The sequence below is a fragment of the Xenopus laevis genome, chromosome 1L (assembly GCF_017654675.1).
Source record: "Xenopus laevis strain J_2021 chromosome 1L, Xenopus_laevis_v10.1, whole genome shotgun sequence".
In the NCBI taxonomy this organism is placed as follows: domain Eukaryota; kingdom Metazoa; phylum Chordata; class Amphibia; order Anura; family Pipidae; genus Xenopus; species Xenopus laevis.
The window spans coordinates 54,860,663-54,882,855 of NC_054371.1; the positions used below are offsets into that span (position 1 = coordinate 54,860,663).

The window sequence follows — 22,193 nt, forward strand, 5'->3', positions numbered from 1 at the left end:
TAACTTAAGAAAGTTCTCAGTAAGATCCATGTAATTCATATAATGTCTGCACCAAAACGAGTAGATCTTAACACACATGCCCATCTTAAGGATCAAGTAACCTTGCAATTCTAATGAGCAATATGGTGGTGCAGTTGTTAGCAATGCTGACTTGCAGTTCTGACAAGCTGGAATTGATTTAGACCTTATTATCTGCACAGCATTTGTTGGTTCCCTCTGCACTTGCCTTGGTTTCCTTCCACAGTTATAAGCATACATAAGCTCCACAGGGGCAGGGACTACTGTAAATTTTGTATAAAATATGTACGTTTATTCTTCTGTACCTTTGCTCTATTCCCTTTTCAACTGATTTTTCTCCATCTTATCTGTTTTTCCACTAAATCATCTACCTAGCTGTTTTTGAAGATGCAATGACTACCCCCCAGTTTGGTTTATTTAACTACTTGCGTTTCTATCACTGTAAAATAATTTCCCTTCTTAGTCCATACTTGCTAACATTAAAGGGGTTGTTCACCTTTGAATTAACTTTTAGTATGATGTAGAATGTGATATTCTGAGACATTATAAGATTGTTTTTTATTCTTTATAATTTATGGTTTCTGAGTTAATACCCTAACAATCATGCACTGATTTGAATAAGAGACTGAGATTTGAACAGGAGAGGGTCTGAATAGAAAGATGAGCAATAAAAAGTAGCAATAACGATACATTTGTAGCCTTACAGAGCATTTGTTTTTATATGGGGTCAGTGACTCCCATTTGAAAGCTGGAAAGAGTCAAAAGAAAAAGTAAGTCAAAAACTATAAAAAAACAAATAATGATCCTATTGAAAAGTTAGAAATTGCCATTCTAAAACATACTAAAGGTTAACTTAAAGGTGAACCACCCTTTAAGGGGCCCATTTATTAAACCTCAAATTTATCTGGTTGTGGTTTTAAAGGGGAAAACTCAAATTTTTAGAGATTGCTCATACCTCAAAGCTGCTCAAAATCCGAATTCGAGAATACTCCATCTCAAACCTATCACGTTCATGTAGAAGTCAATGGCAGATGTCCCTGAAGTTGTTTCTTGACATTGTGATCTGCACTGGATAATCCAATAAAGTCGGACAACTGAGATAAACTCGAGTTTACCATAACCTGCAGGTAATAGTCAAATTGAAGGGCTTTTTAAGCCTCATACATCCAGTAACTGTCAGGTATTGCTGGGTTTGTGGCTCAATGCCTTAACCATTTGGCCAGGTGAGCAGCCTGTAGGGTTGCTCGCTATATGTTACCTGGCCTCTGCAGCTCCAGCCCAGCTGCAGTCTGATTGGCCTTTGCAGCCCCAGCCCAGCTGCAGCCTGTTTTTCCTCTACAGCCGCAGCCCAGCTGCTGCCTGATTAGTTGCAATCAGCCAATCAGGGCTGACTTTGCCCTATTTAAGGCCAGCCCTTAGAACACTCCGGGCCAGAGCATTAAATGGTCTCCCTAGTACTGTGGCAGTGCCCCAAACGAGTTCAAGTTCATGCCCTTGTTATTCCTCCTTGCCTTGGTCTGCCTGTCCTTTTCTATCTCGTCTTATCTTGCTTTGCCCTATATTGTTCCTTCTCAGTCTTGACCTTGATCTGACCCTTGCCTGTTCTCATTTCCTATTCCACCTTGTACCTTTCCCTGATTCACCTTGTACCGACCTTGCCTTGCCTGTTCCTGCTTCCTGTCCAGTTCTGCCTTGAACCCTGTCTTATAGCTTCCCTTGTCTCTCTCGCTCTCCAGTTCTCTCTTGCTATCCTGCTCTCCAGTCCTCTCTTGCTATCCGCTTCAGGCCCCTCTTGCTATTTGCTCCAGTCTACTCTCGCTATCCAGTCCTCCCCTGCTATCTTGCTATCCAGTCTCCTTCTGCTCCAGTGTCCTGTATCCTGTCCTCCCACTGTCCTGTCCTCCAGATGTACGCTCTCATCGTACTGTCCAGTCTGGTCCTGACCTTCACCTGCTCCATCCTGCTTCATTCTGCACCTGTTCCAGTCCGACTACGCCCTCGTCTCCCTGTCCCTGCCTTTCCCTTTGTGTTCTGTTGACACACGCCAGTCCCTGCCTAAAAGATTTGCCTTCCCCCTACATAATCCCTGACAGTAACCTGTGCTGCATCATTCAACTTACTGTGGTGACCAAGCCTCCTGTTTTGTGTCTTTGCTCCTGATCCTGTTTACTGAATTAATGTCCCTGTATCCTGCAAGTCCTGTTCCTGTCCTGTCCTCAGTTCCCCTATATTCTTATCCCCTTGTTTTGACCTTTGGCCTGATCTGCTTGTCTGCTGCCTGCCCTAACTTCTGCCTGCCTCACGGAATCTGTCCTGATCCTGTGCCATAACTTTCTATGTTAATTACATCATATAAAATGTTATATCTATATAACAAAAACACTTGCAAGTGAGTCTTACTTGAGAATGCCAAGAACATAAAGGTCAACTGCTGCAAACTACATATATTTTGTAATTCAACCTACACAATGTGGCTAAAATGGTTGCAGAATGTATTCATATTAATGTTCCTTCAGCTGTTGTTAAGAACTCCAGCCATCTGTGTAACAGCACAAAGCCATGAGAGGACATGGGCATATTGTAGGACTCACACATACCACTCCTTTAGGGAATTAAGCTCTTTATTGTTGATCAATAGTTGCAGCCGGCATTTAGTGGTTCTGCCTGCAAAATGAAACCAGGGTTGGGCACTGCTGCTGATCACTAGAACTTGTAGGTACAGCTGTGATGGTTACCAGATGGGCAGTCTCTCTGATCTTCAATTTCTAAGACTAACAATTTGTAATTCTTGGTAGCCAAATTTGTAAGCCAGAAAGGGAACAGTCCATGTCATAAATGCAGAACTGGATTTGATTATTTCTGCCAATCACAAAGACAGCTTCCAGAGGGGCCAATTACATCACATTCTGGGTGGGTCATTACAGAGACCAAACCAGCCCTGAATTGTGATCGTGCCAATCACATGTAATACTGCTGGGTCAATGGCGTGCCATTTGGTGAGCATGCCCAGTTTTTATTGATGTATAGGTTCCAGACACAGCTGCACAGCTCCCACAAGGGGACCTGGGGCCAACTGCTGTATGTGTATTGTATCACAGAGGGTCCTGGCTTTGTTTGCTCTTACAGTGGGGTCAAATACCTTGGAATGTGGACTGGCTACACTTACCATTAAACAGATAGACCAAAGGTTATCAGTGGAAATACAATTTGGTGTAATAGTACTGGGAGATTTCTAACCAATAACATAATAGTTGACATTTTCCCCTGCAGATTAAAAATTGATTTATCATAATCCACACTCAGTTGGAGTTCATTATAAGAAAAGTAAAGCAATAATATGTATAATAAATGGCACTTTAGCTTTATCCCTTGCAATTCAGAAGTTTTACCCAAGTTCCGTGTATTTGCTGTTGTCTCACAAGAATGAACAGAAGCTTGACATTGCTGGAGAAGGTTTGTTGGATGACTGAGGTGTAGCCACGTATTGTGGGATTAGTGGCTGCTGAGTATGAACCAAGCATTTAATTTGCAATTAAAAAAATAACTTTTCTGGTTTTGTATACAGTTATGCTAAAGTAGTAGACTTTATGAATATAATGAAATCATCATTATCCATTAGTTGCCAAAAGTTTGTAAATTATTTTCATGTGTTCCATATAGCTACAGTATGTCCTTCACTTTTCCTGCACTTTAATCCATTCATATTGTCTGAACTTCACCAGAGAAAGAAATAATATGTGGTTCCTTTGTTACACTTATAAAGTGCTTAAGGTTAGCAAAAATCTCTTGTACATAGACAAAACCATCATTACCAAATCATTATTACAACACATGAAAACATTGTGAATGAGAATGTTAGCTGGAAAAAGATAAATTAATTGAAATAGCTGGGCTATCTAACTACTATTCTACTACATCAGAACCAATGGTAAGAGTAAACACATTTTAATTATTATTTTTCAGATACATTTTTTAAAAAAGGGATACAGAAAGCAAAAAGGGTTAAAGATGAGGGGGAAATGCACTAGTCATGCACTTTGCAGTTTCTTTCTAAATAAATTGTGTTCCTACTTCTCCAGTACCCATACCCAATATGGAATAAGTTGTAGTGGAGGGTGGTGGAAATCAATAGTACAAACTAGGGATTCCCAGGGAATTTAAGTACTTCGCTGCCCCCAAAAATGCTTTCTCGAAACTGCTGCGAAAATTTGCCATGGAAAAATTCACACCGAAAAATGTCGCCCGTCAAAATTGTTGTGCGCATAAAAATTGTTGCTCGCATAAAAATTTTCCGACGCCCATTGACTTCAATGCGTTTCACAACATTTTTGCCGTTTCGCGAAACAGGACAGATTCGTCCATCACTAGTACAGACCATTAAGACTTCACCAAAGGCCAGATTTGCAAAACTTTGTAGGGAACTCTATACTTAACTGTCTGGATTAAAAGTTTGCATCCTGTTGAATAAATATCTATGCATTCATGTTGGTAAAGGCTTAAACACTTAGCCATACAAGCAGCAGCAGACTTGCACACCAACGCCTTATAAATAACCCATCAAAAGCCTTTTATTTAGGTACTCTACCTCAAAACAAAGACTTCTCAGCACACAAAAGCTGAAAACAAATCAAGGTCGCCATCTCCACTGTATCTAGGGTATAGTTTATTATTCCTCACAACCACCAATTTAGGGCTTGTAGAATTAGGTAAATCCAGTTTTTTCAGAACATTGAGAAATCCTGTTTTGAGGGTGAAAGTTGGAATATTCTGTGCTCATATAAAAAGCACAAAATCCTGTTTCGTTATTTACTCACATTCAGGGTGGCAATATCCCTTCCAAGTCAACAACCCGCCAACCTTTGTGCAGGAGTATTATGCGCTGTCTTTTCACATGACTAATGCAAGCATATTCCATTATGCTTTGAATTACATTGTGGAGAAGCAGCATTGACCGGTGCATTACTGGTCTTGAGCTTGTTAATAATCCACCATGTTAAGCCTTTCCAAGCTTGACACTTCACAAAGAGAAATAAATAACAATTTTCTTTGAAGTGCCCGGTCAAGGAGAAACTAGTCCAGTAGAGTGGTGAACCATGTTTGCTAAGAACATGGATCATAATAAGTACTGTGCTTTTATAAAAAGGGGCATATTGTACTATACAATTTAATGCAGCAATATCTATGAAATCTTTTTTTTTTGTGACATTATGATGAGACTTCTTCACTCTTTTCATTATCTGCTGATCATTTCGGTTTATTCCCCCAGTGAAAGGTTTATGTTGTGGATACAAATATGCATTTCCAATATTATTTACGCCATCAGGGCATTTCTAGGCGATCTGTCTCCCAGGTAAAGACTTCCAGGCCCCTAAGGCAACATGAACCATTCTCCTATAGGGGGAACTCAGGATTAAACATAACCAGCCCCACAGTCGCATCTTTAAAACAGCTCCATGCAGCAGGATTACCCCCTAAAATGCCTCAATACTGTTACTTCCATCTGATAGGCCCCAACTCACCGACCCGCAGCCTTGCAGCACGACTCTAAATAATACAATGATTATTGCAATAGCAATTGCACACAAGTGTTCTGGGAATAGATCAAAGGGGTTCATAAGAGAGGAAATTACCGTATATACTCGTGTATAAGCCGAGTTTTTCAGCACCCAAATTGTGCTGAAAAAATTGACCTCGGCTTAAATGCGGGTAAGTATGAAAAATCACTGAAATCACTGCACTGCAATGTCAGGAGGGGCTCCTGCCTAAGGTGACACTTCCCTCCCCGGGGCTCGACGTGTCCGCGCTGCCTGCAGGGGGCTCCCTCTGTCCGTAGCACCCGCCCAGCACCGGGAGGGGACGGGATCCGGAAAGAGCAGTCGCAAAGGGAGGAAGAACTGGCTGTGAGCCGGGGGTCTGTGTTGGGCGCGGCGATGTCGGTAACGGGGCGAGTAAGGAATTAGTGATCCCCGGGCACAAGCGCTCCTCTAACCGGAACTGACTCTCTCTGCTCCGAGCCGTATCCGCGCAGTCCCCGGGCAGCACCTCTGTGTGTCTCTCGCGCTCCCCCCGGGAGCGTCTGTGTCTCTCCGCGGCTCTTCCCTCGTCTCCAGCTGCTGCCGCCGGGTCTCACCTTCCGGCCAATGGGGGAGGAGGAGCCGGAGAGTCGGGGAGAGCGACCTCAGCAGCTCCAGCGCGGAACTGGCAGTCCGACACAAACACCGGTATTAGAAACTTTCTCAGCACAAGGGGGAGAGAGGAGAGGAGGCGCCGCCATGAGCATGCTGGGAAATAAAGCAACATGGGGGGGCGCCGCTTGACTTCCATGATACCACGGAGTGTGAAAGTCTGAGGTAACCCCTCTCCCTGCCGTCCGTCCCTCCCTCAGCCTGCGTCAACATCGCTGCCGCCTCCCAGGGACGAGGTAAGGGGCTGGCAGGAGGCGAGAAATGTGTGTGTGTGTGATTATTTTGTGGGAAGAGTGTGTAAAGTATATGTGTGTCTATGTGTGTATAATTGCTAGTGGAAAGTATATTTTGTCTCAGCTGAAAAATATCTGTAATATAAATCCACTGGGGGGGGGACAAATTTTCAGTGATTTACCGGTAGTTTGCGCTGTAGTGATTGTAGCATAAAGGGTCTTAGTTGTGTCTAGGCTTATACGCGAGTCAATAAGTTTTCCCAGTTTTTGTAGGTAAAATTAGGTACCTCGGTTTATACACGGGTCGGCTTATACACGAGTATATACGGTAGGTGTCTGCTCACTATGTCATCAACTATATGGGACAAAAAGGTTTAGAAAAATGACACCCATTAATTTCAAACAGGTCAGGTCAACAATTTTAGCTATTATAACAAATGTCAGAATGTTTTTTGCAGAACAGAAGAATAAATGCGGTATATGTGGAAGTAGTGTCCTGCATGGGTCTGGTTGGGCAGACCCATGTCCAACCCAGACCAGCTAACCTGCCACCCCACTATACCCCCTAAACTGACCCCACACCCGCACCCACAAGGGTTTACTCACCACCCAGCCAGGGGACCCACACAACTGGAAGTCAAATCACCATGTACCCAAAGAGATGTCACTTGAGAGGCAGATCAACCAGTAAAAGAAACAAAAATTGCTAGATCTGTGAGGGTGGGAGAGAGGGTAAGACCCACATCTGAACTGGATACCCAGAAAGGGTACCCATGGACCACCCTCCTGGTTGGTGAATTGGTTACATGAGACCCGACTGCTTTGCGGGTATTCCACATGTACTGGGCCCTGCTGTAGGTCTCTAGCAGGAAGCAACCTTAATTGGTAACTGAACAGGTTTATATAGCAAGTAATTACAACATACGCACTAATATATTAAGGTGAACATGAATATGATGCATATACATATTTTATTAGGCAGCAAGTGCATCTATTTTGGTTCATATATTTTGCATCAGTAAAGCAGTGTATGTTTCCCGCAGCAAACTGCATGCAACATTCCTCATTCTGTCAGTTTACAGAACCATTGACATAGGACTAGGGGTTCATGATTTCTAAACCAAAATACAAGCTGGAGCAACAGGGCTTTATAAAGTCACTGATACATCAGTATGATAGTTCCATCCCATGCAGAAGGGAGTTGGACAGTAATGCCACTGATTTAATCAAAATTGAGTTAAACAAAATGACATTGTAGAAGACTTTCTCTCAGATGAATTGTCTTGGTAAAAATTTTAATTTAGTCAAGGGAATCAGCCAGTTTGTTTAGTTCCTTTCCATCCCAGGGGGGACATTTATTCAAACAAGCACAACTTCCAATACTGTCCCAGCTCCTGCAACATTCCCATAGCATTTTACTGAACTCTATAAAAAATATGCCAGAAACTAATCGAATGTAGGGGTTTGTCACAGAGATAGAAACTGTTTTGCTTCAATCTAAAGTGACACGGGTCATTTCTAACAGCTGCCGTCTTGTCAAGTAATAGTTTAGAGATAAAAAATAATTTATCATGTTTTTTAAACTTTGCACTCTGCTTCATGAGTGAGCGTCCAAAGGTCCTTGTGATTTAAAATGGAGCTAAAAGACCTGTTCTGTATTGAGCATGATAATTTACAAAACAATCATTCCAGAGAGGTTTCGTTGCAAACATGTCACAATCGGCTCCCTAAATGCAGAACAAGTGCTAGGCTCCCTGGTCATAGCTCTGCTTCTGCCTGCAGCAACCGCCTTTGGCTTCGTGAGGAGCCCTCAGCTACTCAGATGCCACCAGGTCTGAATAAGAGAGGAGCCAATCAAGAGTTCTGGACGAGCAAAGGTGCACGATTGTTTATCAAGGATTTAGGACGGAAGGCAACACAAGTCAAAAGGATCAAACGGAATAGTATGGTCAGACAGGTCGGGTTAAAACAGGCAGAGTTCAAGCAAGGTCAGACAGGCCGGGTTGGTATAGGTAGAGATTAGAATAGTTAGGCAGGCAAGGGTCATGATTGCAGAGTTCAGAATAGTCAGGCAGGCAGGGGTCAAAAACAGAATACACAATGGGATTCATGAAGAATAAGCAACCAGGAACTTATCAAGTTAGACCTAACAACGGGCAATCAGCTCTTGTTCAAAGCCCCTTTAAATACCTTTGAATTTTGCACCAAGGCGCGATGACATCATCACATCGTCGAGTAAAACCAGGAAGTGCGCGCCGCGCGTGCCATAGAGAAACCGGCAATGGAGGAACAAGGAACCACATGGTGGGAGTCCCCGTTGGCCACTAGTCCACCAGGGTGAGCGTACATTCCAAAACAGCTAAGAAACTGTTTTACAGTTTGCTCATTGGGTCAGCGTATATCATTTTAGCACTTTTTTTTTTGGTCAAAATCATCATGAAGGCTAATATTTGGCCCCTTTAGCTCATACCAATCTCCATTAACTGGGCCCTCTTTACTCCTGTTAGCAGTCATTATTTGCATGTGTTTTGTATATTACATTTGCCGTTCAATTTTACAGTGCTGTGGAAAAATTTGGCACTTTATAATGGGTCAATAATGATGATGATAAAGTTACAGATATTTAGAGGGTTATTTATTAAAGTTTAGATTTTTCTGGTTGGGCTTTTAAAGGGGAAAACTCAAATTCTTGCGGAAAAAAAAACTTTTCAAGATTTATTTTCAAGATGCTAAAAGTTCGATTACAAAAATAATCCATCTCAAACCTGTTGAGGTCCTGTAGAAGTCAATGGCAGATGTCTCTTTTTCACTTTAAAGATATTGTGGTCTGTGCTGGGTTTCATACGATAATCTGGAAAATCCATGATTTTTTTAAGGCAATAAATTGAACAATTGAGGAGTCAAATACAAAAAAATTGTATAAATCAAGTTTTTTCACGATTTTATCGACTTTTCCCGAAAATTAGTTTTTCGAATTATTTTATTAATAAATAAAGTAAAATTATGGATGCAAGTTTGGTAGAGTTTGTTTTAATGAAATTATGAGAATATTTTTTTAATAAATAGTCCCCTAAATGTTTTATCAGCCATTGTTGTTCACCAAATGTTGATCTAATTTACTTTCAAATTGGGATTTCAGGTGTATCAGGAAAGTTTTAAGTCTTTCATTAGTCTTACTGAGCAAGACTAATGAAAGCTAACACCTAATTGTGTTAGAGAATTTATGCTAATAAAAGTCACATCTATGAACAGAACAATTTAACAAGAAATGTTAAGATTCTTTTAAGTAATTTGAGGGTATTTAATCATTTTCTAAATGTCATGCAATGGCATATGGGGTCAGGATCAGATCTCACCATTTCTGTGTGATTTTCAGCTAAGCAGGAGGACAGCAAAATTGCTCAGAATTGCCCCTCTGTTGCCCTCAATGGCAATTATCTGGACCTGCTGATGCACTCATGTGATTATTGCTTGGAGATGCTTATTGCTGCCCTGACAATTGTCCCATATACCATTTGTCATTAGCCTTCAAAGAAACAGGATGTTTGCCGTCTATTCACTGATTTTCTCCTATAGATCAATAATAATTGTTAATAAATTATATAACTTTAAAGGAGAAACAAACCCTTAATAAAAAAAGCCCTACTCTCCCCCCAGCCTAGCTACCCTTCCAGGGCAAATGTCCCTAACTCTTTACTTACCCCTCGGGGCAGATTATGTCCAGCGGAGTTCAAGGGCATCATCTTCTTCTCTTCGGTAATCTTCTGAATGAGACCGGCGAATCGGCGCATGCGCAGTTGTAGCAATTTTTGGTTTCTCGACAACTGCATGTGTGCCAAAACTCATGAGAATTACCAAAGCGCCAGTCTCATTCCGAAGATTACCGAAGCGCCTGAAGATGGCGCCTGTGAACTTCGCTGGACAGAATCTGCATGGAGGGGTAAGTAAAGAGTTAGGGTAATTTGCTCGGGGGGCAGTTATGCTGGGAGTGGTCTATGTAGGGTAGGGGGGTAGGGTTTTTTTTATTAAGGGTTTGTTTCTCCTTTAAAAGCAACTAAAAAGTGTCTGTATGAACAAAGTTATAAATAGTTGAACTTGACACATACCGTATGAAGTACATTCATAAACATCCATATCCACATGTCCTTCTGAATAATGATGTTTCTGCAAAGAATGCATTATTTTCTGGACTTCACCACTGTGCATTATACATTTTTTTGAAAATGTCCTTGTGTGGTTCATGCAGCTCATGTCTTTCACATGGCTCACATGCACTTCTGTGCTTAGATAATGAAATAGCTTGCCTACATATATGTAATTACTCCTTTTTGTTGCTTTAATATATATGCTGAAATTATACAAACACCGACCTTGCCTTTTGTATCTCTTGCTTATATGCTTTTCTAACCAACAAATTCCTATATTTTTAGCTTCTGTACGGAGGCCACTAATATCTACTTTATTTTCAGTGACCTTCCATTTTATTGACTGATGTCACCACTGTTTCCTCCAGAATAATTCCACTGCTCAGTCATTCAGAAACGGAGGTCATTGTTCCCTCTTCTGCTTCAAGCTTCTCACCAATAACCTTCCTAGTGATAAACCTTTGCACAAATCTCAATGCCACTTGCATTGATTTAACTTTGTTTTCTGTCCACTTATTTGTAATTTTATGTACCACATTCCCTTGTGTTTTCCTTTATATTGTTTAAGGAAGTGTTTTTTTTTTTTGCAACAAACAAGCGTTTTCCTGAATACTTTTATATTAAGAGTGGTAGGTTTTGAACTGAATCGTGTAAATCCATACACAGAAGCATAATTTCAGATAAGACCCATATGGCTCAGTTAAGACTGCCTAATTCAGCATATATTTTTGATAGTACACTGTATTTAGTTAAGATATTAATATAGCTATCACTCAGTGTTTGTGCCTGTGAATTATGTGTGATGGTGGAGCAGGCTTATGTGTTTGTCGCCAGGGCAATATTTAGGAAATAATGGGCCAGATTCTATTCAGTGAGAAAAATGTTTATCACGTGAAAGTTCATGAATGAGATTCAGTTTGAAATGCAATTCAATTCTGAAAAACATTACACAGTTTATCATGTGAAAACTCTATCAAAGTCTATGGGAAAAAATTGGAAAATAATTAGGAGAAATGTTTTTTCTCCTCTAATTGAATGTGGTCCATGAGTTTCCATGTGATAAACCACAAGATAACTTTTCAATAGTTGTGTCTCTCTTTTCATACCAGTGTAGGGAGCCATAGGTTTTACTATGTTCCTATGGCTTTAAATCCTTACCCTTCCTTTTACCTTAGTTACTAGGCAAAAGCCTATGTTATCATTTCAGTATTTTCACATCAGTTATTTGCCAAGGGTGTAATAACCACTTCCTGCCACACTTCCATATAGTGTTTGGAAAGGGGTGGATCTTCCTCTTTGGCTGCTGGTGTCCTATCCTACTGGTTGTGCTCATTGAGCCTGGGTATACCAAGTCTAAAGCCATCGCCCTAAAGGGACCTGTACCTTTAGAGATTAAGTCGATGTACAGGAAACCCAGTGAACGAGGTTAGCAAGCACAGGGTAGTTTACTTAATAGACTCTCTAGGAGAGTAAGATAGTCAGATTATATAGAAAGAGCAGTTGTGTGCTCCATAAAGGATAATAGCAGGGAGTAGCTTCCCACAAGGCTTCCTTGTCCTTTAGTGAAGGGACCATATCGGATAGGGTGTTAGGCAAGACTTCTTCACCCTAACCACTCCACTGGATGGGATCCGGACCACTTAAACGTGTATCTGCCTGAGGGAATCGATGTACGTTTGACTATTTGACTTATGGGAGTGACATCTGTAATTGCTGTATCATCCTCCTCTATCTACCCTCCTCTGTGACTTTTTACGCCATCCTCATACGTGAGTAAGCCTGTGGTCAATACTTATTGCTCTTGTATAATAAATCCATCTGTTATTTCATCATAAGAACCTCTTGGCGTCCAATTGATCTATTTTTATGTACAGTAGCCTGTGTGTTGTAGTTGCACTACACATTAAAGGGACAGCATCCACTTAGCGAAGGCCCTGATCCTGATGTGTGAGCCCAATGTAACCCATGCTCATACCACTAGCTGGACACTTTAACTGTCTGTGGTCTGGATAGCCCAGATTACCGTTACACCTTTTTTATACTTTTCTCAATGCACCCATGCAGGTGTATGTAATTCATAAATCCTGCCTAAAAGAGTGGTCTTTGGTGCATTGATCTTTTCTAATAGAGAAAAGATGGGAGTGAAAAACTGCATTGCATAATAAAATACCAGGAACTTTTAAAGAGGCAAAATAATTATTTTCATTGCTCGATTCTATGCCCTTTTTATGTAATACAGTTCTTTATTTACTTTAGTAGCCACTGAATGACCATACTTTAAATTACAAAGCTTGTTATCCATAAAAATCCCCAGTTTGTTGCCCAGTTTTCAAATTTAGTTGAATCACTCTGGAAGGTTGCAACATCCTGCATAGAACATAACATTTTACATAATATAGTATCATCAGCATAAAATAGAAACAGTACTTACAATGCCCACCTCCATGTCATTAACAAACAAGTTAAAAAGCAAAGGGCCAAGGGCAGACCCCTGTGGCACTCCATTAACAACACAGGTCCAATTAGAAAATACTTACCACTTCTCTTTGTAGACTATCATTCATCACCTAGAAATTTCAGTGTACCATGTTTTCAGTATTAAAAACAGAAATTATAGTTGACACATTACATTGACAACATTATAACACTTCTTTTTATTTCACAAAACTGTTCTATTAATCAAACTTTACATTCATCAAAGAATCCTCCATTTCCAGTATTTCCAGTACTTCAGACCATATCATTCTAGCTGTTTCTGAAAATATTTCAACCCATGTTTTTTGTAGCTCTTCCCGGAGATGAGACTGGCATTTTCTCTGACCTTACATTTGTATAATTGATGGACTTCAAGACATAGTAAATTACCTTTTTCATTAAAAAAAAAGTCACACATGCAATTATTTATCTGTGCTTTCAGTACAGTTTGGATTTTTTAATGCTATGATCTGCAATTTAGGATAATGGCACACAGGGCTGTGCTTTAAGCTCCATGTTATTAAATAGCCCAAGAACACACCATTGAAGCCCCTGGAACAGCCCCAATATACCTACATTGCAATCTCTTTGTGTATGCTTTTTCAAACAACAATTGCATGACAGGCAGTGGTATGAGCACTTGTCAATGTAAATCTTCAGAGGGGTACATTTAAGAGAAGACATATATTAGTTAGAAATAAAACAAACTGATATGGCATTGCACAAAAGCAGTTAAAGTATGCATTATATTGCTAGGTCAAACACAAACAAACAAACAAAAATGTTCATGCATAATAAAGAAGATATGGACTATTTTATCATATCTAGAAACTTACTTCTGTTCTCAACACTCCACCATGAAAATTCCATTGTAACAATGTTCAGCTCCCAATTCAGAGTATGGGTGTTATGCTTCCTATACACTGATCCAAAAGCTTTGACGATGGATTATAAGTGATATTAGAGCCTAATATGGAAAAGAAAAACACCATAAATAATAGCTTTGATCTATTGCACACAGGCACCTGCATCCCAATATTGCATTACATCTGCCAGTTTTATGATTATTCCCATGTTATATTAGGATTAGTATGTTCTTATTGCTGTTTACTAATGGCAAAAGCACATTTGCTGTTTCTTTGGAAACTTGAGGTTTATCATAGCAATGCTATTCTTGTAATAATCATGCAATAGATTTCTTTTCTTTTTGGCATAGGATTACCTGCTGTAAGGCTCTGTTAGAATAGTACGATTTTAATAAACGTTTACCATGGATTACTGTTTTTTACATTGGAAAACATAGACAAAGTGCAAATGCTAGTTTTCTCTAACGACATACCCCAAGGGAATAAACTATCCTGTCCTGTAAATATATATATCCCTTTTAATCCTGGAAAGGGTTGCCTTTGCAAATTAAGGGGTACACCTCTATATTCTACATCACTTACAGCCTGTGGGCTTTCCAAACCCAATGAGTCAAACACAACCTGAAATGGAACACAGATAATGGTCCCTGGCCATAATATTCTTCAGGTTGAGGATATTTCCTGAGGGCCTAGGACACACCTAAAATTTTAGTGACTTATCCACTAGAATGCATTTGGAGTGAGAAAAACATCCATTGACAATGTAACTGGGGTGCGAAAAAAGGCACCCATAGACTAAAAAAGTCACAGTGTGTTTCACTAATTTTTCGGCAAGGAGAAAATTGGGCAAATTTGCTCATCACTAGTGTCAACTTATTATTTATTTACCTCTACCGAGTATGTGTTAAATTAAGCACAAATGGAATCATTGCCTTTCATCTTCGACCCTAAACATTATCTTCTCATAAGACATATAATGACCCATACATCGTGAGATTTATCAAGGGTCGAATTTCGAATTGAAAAAATGTTGAAATTCGAATTCTGCAGTACTGTTGTATCCCTAGACACCTAGGGGCAGATTTATCAAGGGTCGAATTTCGAGTTCATGGGAGTCTGAAAAACTCAAAATTCAGAAAAAAACGACCAATTGAAATTTTTTTTTAAAAAAAAAAAAATTGAATTTTTCAAATTCGGGTGAATGGGATCAGACCGCAAACTCGAATCGAATTAGCTTCGAGTTTTTTCACCAAAAAAAAACCTTGATTTTCAGGATGTCTCCAAACAACTCCAAATTGATTCCAGGACGACCCCCATAGGCTAAAACAGCAATTCGGCAGGTTTAAGGTGGTGAACTGTTGAAATTCAAATGTTGATAAAATTCAATTTTTTAAAAAAAACTCAAAATTGAATTTAAACTATTCCCTAGTTGAATTACACTAAAATAGACTCAAAAATGCGAATTTTTAAAGTTGAAATTTGCATTTGAATTTTGTTTTCGACCCTTGATAAATCTGCCCCCTTAAGGTGTCACACATAAAGGTTTTGGATAAGTTCAGGTTTCATTTAAAAGGACTTTGTTGGTTTGCCTTTTAAGTACTCAAAAGTCATTACTTGTTTTGTAGCTTCAGATCAAGAAATAAAATACCCCTAGAATCCTAACTATAGGTAACCTTTAGTTTAGTGTCATTATCCTTCAACTACTGACAAATTCATGGAGCTCAGGAACACTACCCTCCCATAGAAAAAGCTTATTATTGATATATTTTTGGAAGGCAACTTGCACTCTTTCCTTGATGCTCTTTCAGAATTATTCATTTTGTTTTTAACAGAGCGGTTAAAGCTAGCCTTTAAGGTTCTCATTCATGAAAGGACACACGACATTTAGCTTTCAATCAGTGTATTTAGAATGTGAACGCAACACCTGCTCTGAGCAAGTGCACCAGAATTGAAGCTTTGATCTCTTGCATTTCAGAAAAACTGTAAAGATTACACTTATTTTATATCACTAGAGTGCAAAATAATACAAAATGTACATAGAAAAACAACAACTGTAACAAAAGGTATATAAAACGGGATTGTAAACAAGATACTTAGATAATATACTGTACTTTCAATACAGATTATCCGGAAACCCATTATCCAGAACGGTGCACATTACAGAAAGTCTATCTCCCAAAGACTCCATTATAATCAACTAATTACAATTTTAAAAAATATATAATTTCCTTTTTCTCTGTAGTAATAAATCAGTACTTTTTAATCTCAACTATGATATAATTAATTCTTGCTAGAGGCACAACAATTTAATTGGGTTTATTTAATGTTTAAATTATTTTTTAATTGTCCAAGTATGGTGATCCAAATTATGGGAAGATCTTTTATCTAGAAAACCCCAGGTCCTCAGCATTCTGGTTGAATACTTGTAATACCATCCTGGGCCATGTTTAAGAACTTCTATAGAATGGATGTAGTTTATTTAGAGACTTTAAACTCCAGGAAAAAATGTTTAATTTCATAATTGTAGAACTGTACAACATACCTTATAATATTAGTTTTAACCTAGAATTGGTAATCACTGATTTATAATGAATTCTAAATGAGTCATATGCATAATGTAGAGCAAACATTTTTTTATCTCCACACCACAAGATATCGATTAATATTTTGGTTAACAATCATTAGTATATTTCTTTCTACAATTTTACCAACAAAAAAGGAACTGTCAAGTAATAGGCACACATAGTAATGAGAGAATCATATTATTTCCATTCCAGACTTCTAGAGGAAGATTAAATCACTTGAGGGATCTTATTGGATTTCAGTCCAGTACGAATGAAGCAAAAAACTTTTTTTTTTTTGCTGCTGTAAAAGAAGTTCTGTCAAACAGGAATTGAAGAGTATTCTATCACTGCAGATAGTAGCATTATACAATCTCATTCTGGCGTTTTACAGGCAGAGACATAAGATTCTCTCCTTTTGCTATATGTATCATTCAACCTAAATTGCTATATGTCGAATACTATGTGACTGCTTTTAAATCTTTTTGGAGGTTTAGTAAAATCTGAAATAAAAAGAATCGTATTGTTTCCTTTAAACACTACTATAGAGCTGAATCTAAATACTTAAATTATACATGCAGTGGAAAATATAGCAATAATGGGCATGTTATAATTATTAGGGAAGTATTTCAGTTTTTTTGTAATAAAATGTCAGATGTGTGAATAGAAATGACTGCTCCACAGCAAAGTTATTTTAGTCAATATTATAACTCTTAATTAGGACTCCCAATGGGGCCTCTTTATGCTGGATTGGCTGTCACTACTGGAACATGATGGTTAATATATATATATACTAATCAATAACAACCATAGCCTTGTGTATCTTTGTGATGCACATTAAGGAGCATATTTAATAGCATTCAAATTTCTATTTTTTCCCAAAATCTAATTTTTTAAAATTTCTCTAAAACTCAAAAAAATTGAGATTATGAACCACGAAAAAAACAAAGACAAAACTTTGGCAAGCAAAAGCAGTTGAGGTCCTATTGGACCAATTTAGACTTTTAGAGGTTTTCTAATTTATTTCTCTAGTAATTGCCTGAAAAACTCATTCAGTGGTTTTTTTCCGTTCATATTTTTTATATTTAGATCTTTTAATAACTTTCATGGCATTCGTGGTATTAGAGTTTAATCGTGGTCTCAAAAACCTCTAAAACCACAAAAATTTGACCTTTAATTAGTTTCCTCTAAAAAAAATTGTGTTTTTTTATTTTCTTTATTTTCTTATTTCACTTGAGATTTATCAAATGTAAAAACCAGGAAAAACTCTAATACACAACTTTGCCAGGTAAAAGCAGTTGAGGTCCCATAGAAGTCAATGGGATCCTACTGGAGATTTTTTCAGGTTTTTAGATTTTTTTCACTATTAATTATCCAAAAAATTAACATTTTTAGAAATATATACTTTTTATATTCAGATCTTTTAATAACTTTCATGGCATTCGTGGTTTTAGAGAAATAGAGTTTAATCATGGCTTCAAAAATCTCTAATACCATTAAATTCAACCTTTAATAAATGGGGCTATAAGTTTCTGCCATTCACAAGGTCTGATTTATTTTCTGAAATCACAAGGTCTTTTTTCAGAATAATTGTGCATTCAAAATCTATAGATCCAGGGCCATTTTGAAATAAGGGTTGTGTGTGCATATTTATTTATTTTTCTCAATCCAGGTAATTTTTTCTCTACTCAGCACTTCTCCACTTGTTTTTTTTTTTTCTTGGAGAACACTCAAGCACGGGAACTTCAAAATAATATGGACAGCAGTGAATAAATTAAAATAAATATGTAATGAAAATGCCCAGGACTAAACAATAACATTGTATAAAAACTGGGCAAATTTGCACCTGGACAATAAACCATGGCAACCAATCTGATGTTTGCTATCTAAAAAGAGCTAATCAGTGACTGGTTGGTATAGATTACTGCCCAGGGCGAAATTTACCCTGTGAGCTGCAATTTCTTGCAAACTGGTTTTATAACAAAAGTAGATCTGTAGAACTCACATCACCTATTGCTAATTGTACTTTTTTCTTCCTATGTAGGAAATCTGTATCCATTAGAGATTAAACTTCAACCTATATATATATATATATATATATATATATATATATATATATATATATATATATATATATATATATATACTAGCACCAAGAACTACAAGCAGCAAAATGTTTGACAGAATTATTCCCACCTACTGAGTCACCTCTGTAAACCAGCTTTTCTTGAACAATAAGCTTCTTCTCTGCTTTCATGATGTTCATATGGCAGCCTTTTTATTACTAGATCACGTCTTACAACTGCCGTCTCCATGCATTTGATTTTTTGTGAAATACTTAGAAAATGTTTTGGAATTGTAATACTCTCGTAAACATTATTTATTTTTTCTACAGATGCACACATATTTTTTATATCTTTTATTCAGTAAACAATTTCTAGTAGTGTATTTAGAGAAATTTGACTGTTGACATTCCTAGTATACAATGACTCAAGAAAACTGTGATTTATCACCTTTGTTAGATACACTAACTTCACAGAGTGGGAACCTATCATAATTTGGTTTTCGTGAGCTTTTGAAATACATTAATCATAATTCCTTGAAATTAGAGAACACAGAGGGGGGAATTCATGAAAGTGATAACAGCATTTTTTTGGAGTAAATTTTAAATTGGAGTAAAGCACACTGTAACTCTTCCACCGTCCTCAAATCTCTATTTTTCCCAATAACAACATAAAATAGGTGACAAAAACAAAAACAAGTTTTTCCTCACATTTGCATTATTTTGCTAGTGTTTGCTTCATAAATAAGTGATTATGTTGTGTATATATTTAAAGGAGAAGTAAAGTCTCCCAACAACATCTTGCTGATCAGCAAGCAACACTGGTACACTGGCAACCAAACTGCAATTTTGGGCTTCTGCACTTGTTCCTAGTTGAGAACCATGATGAGTAACATGACCAAACTTGGCGGTGTAGCCCTGCAGTTCTGGATGTGCAATGTCATGCACAGTTAAATTTGGGCAAGTGTAAAGGTGGCCATAGACGTAACAATTACAATGTTTCTTGGAAAAGATCTTTCCAAGAAAGATCGTTCGTTTCAATACACATGTTTAGTACACAAGTTTACAGCTGAATCGTCAGATATACAGGTATAAACAATAGAATTCTACCTGTATCTGACGATTCAGCATTAGCAATGGCCGATGTTTGGGTGCCTTCAAAGGCACCCGATCAAAATTTTCCGTCCAGCCCGATAGACGAGCTGACCCGATATCCAAGTCTTCTGCCGATAACGGTTGGCTCATTTCCCACCATACACGCACTGAATATCGTATGAGAATTTGTTTCGTACGATAATATCTGTGCATCTATGGTCACCTTTACTGATGTAGTTGGGAAGAGGGATAAAGGATCTGTTCACTGGCACTAAAACTTAATATTTTCCAGGAAGTTTCACTTCTCCTTTAACTTGAGACAACACGTACTGGATATAACTCGTGGTGCTGTATTCATTATCTGAGAGATGAGAAATTAACTGAAATTTTTGTGTGCTCTCGAATATCAGTCTTTAAAAGAGGCAGGAAATCTCTTCTCTGAGAGGCACAATTAGTATGTGGCACAGGTATAGCTTAGAATTTCCTGATGGCAGACTGAAAGGTTAAGGAACAACTAACAACAAATTCACAAAAAGGTGTGTAAAATTTTGTTTTAAACAAGCAAAAGACCAAATATGAAATCTGTCTGTTTAAAGGACAGATTTACAGAAGTGGAGAAGATTGAGAATATGGTGACAAATCAGACAAATGTATCTCCACTTTTACTGTCTCAATATCACCACTTGTGAATTCCACCTAAAAAGTATCTGTAGAAGATTTGTCCTGTGCAAGCTGTATACTGCAAATGCATGACACATGCATGGAAAATGTGCATTCATACCCACTTCTTGGCAGGTTTTGAGCAGCCATAGTTATTGCCAATGTGCTCCAATTTGGCTTTAGTATGAGTCAATATAGATCATGAATTCAGGTTTGAGGACGGCATGTTAATGGTTTGTCCGTATGCATGCCTTTGCTTATAATGAGGCCAGTTGATGAGCTAAGTGACAGTTGTCACGAAGAAGAGCACTATATATTCAACATGTAATCCAGTGTTGCACTGGGATTAGAGCCGAAGAGAAATGTGTTCAATATGCATGTGCATTACCCTGCTTTAGTTATGTATATTCATTTGGCAAACAAAGTGAAATCTATAAGTCATATCTATAAATGCATTTATGCAGAGCAGGAATGTGCACATAATAAGCAGAGTCTCATCTTGGCCTTCCTGTTTGAGGGAAAACAGAAGGAAGATAAACCCTAATTATAAATAGAAGGCAAACTCCTTTTACCCAACAGGCATGACCTTGAACAGACAAAACCAAGCATTTCATGGAAAACAAACATGAGATGTTTAATTTGAATGACAATTCCTGTGAATTAACACATTCAATTAAATGACTGCATTGTGTCACAATACATATGGTGCTGTGTAAATGAAAGTCTTCTAATGACAAACTATAAAGAGTAAGATTATTGCACATTATTGGCTTAGTCCTATTAGACATGACAATTTATTCAGTGTTTTATCAAAATCACTGGAGAAAAAGCACATTTCACAATGTTTTGGAATACATCTGCTAAAAAAAATAAACAACTGGATATAGTATGTGGTTTATAAATTATTACCATTTATATAAAAGAAGCGTCCGATCCAGTAATGTTATTATCAGGGCATTCAAATGCAATGAAGGCAGAAAGAAAGCATGAAACGCCAAAGGTGTTCTCTAAATCTATGCGGTAATCCTTTGTATTTTCACAATATCCTCTTATCATTGTAATACATGAGAAAAATAATGCTGTTGAATACATAAATGCCGTTAAAACAAGATATAAGCAGTGTCTAGTAACTGAAACATGCATACCATAAGAACTCTTTTACCCCTACAAAATATGTTTAAAATATCAAGTACAAATGTAACTGAATGATGTTAGACCCTGCAGGCCCCACAAATACAGCCAATGATGTTAGACCCTGCAGGCCCCACAAATACAGCCAAGCGCAAAAGCAAAGACATTGGTGATAAGGTTCCAAAGTCAGTCACTTCCGAATATCATACACTCAGTGGACCAGCTGAGGAAACATCTCCAGTATGTGTAACTTTGGAAAGAGTGATATAAAATATTACAATACCAAAATTTATAAAGAATGGCCAAATAGAAATTACCTATAGTAAAGGACAATGTTCTTCTTAGCTACCCTATTCTGTTGCCACATATTTTACTCAGCTTTCCCTTAAAGCCTAATTAGTGAATAAAACCCAATAGTTTTGGGAAATATGGGGGTTATTCTGCAACGTAGAAGATTTAAGAGATGACGAAGGGAGGGTTAATCCCCCTGAAACGTTGATGCACAGGTGGTCACTTTAAATAAAAGGGGTAAACTCCCCACCTGCAACATACATGGTGTTGTGCTATTCTCTTAAATCTTCTACATTGTACTGACGAGTGCCGACTGCCTAGAGAGATCTTCACCACCAGGGCAGGAAGCATCATGGAAAGGGTGAGAGGTGCGGTTCATCTACACACAGAACCTCTACATTCGTGCGGCTATTCTGCAACCACATCCCAACTTGCCAATTTCTGCAGACCCAGAGTGGTAAGAATTAATGT

General features: G+C 38.1%; 1 protein-coding gene across 2 annotated transcripts in view; it reads right to left on the minus strand.

The window, feature by feature from the left end:
- Positions 1-22,193, minus strand: part of npy5r.L (neuropeptide Y receptor Y5 L homeolog) — a 56,674-nt gene that overhangs the window by 11,743 nt on the left and 22,738 nt on the right. Inside the window, exon 2 of one of the 2 annotated variants that reach the window (XM_018230974.2) lies at positions 13,893-14,023. The exons of the other annotated variant lie outside the window; for it this stretch is intronic. The gene's annotated coding sequence lies outside the window, so the exon portion shown is untranslated. The remainder of the gene's footprint in view (positions 1-13,892; positions 14,024-22,193) is intronic. 2 annotated transcript variants of the gene reach the window in all.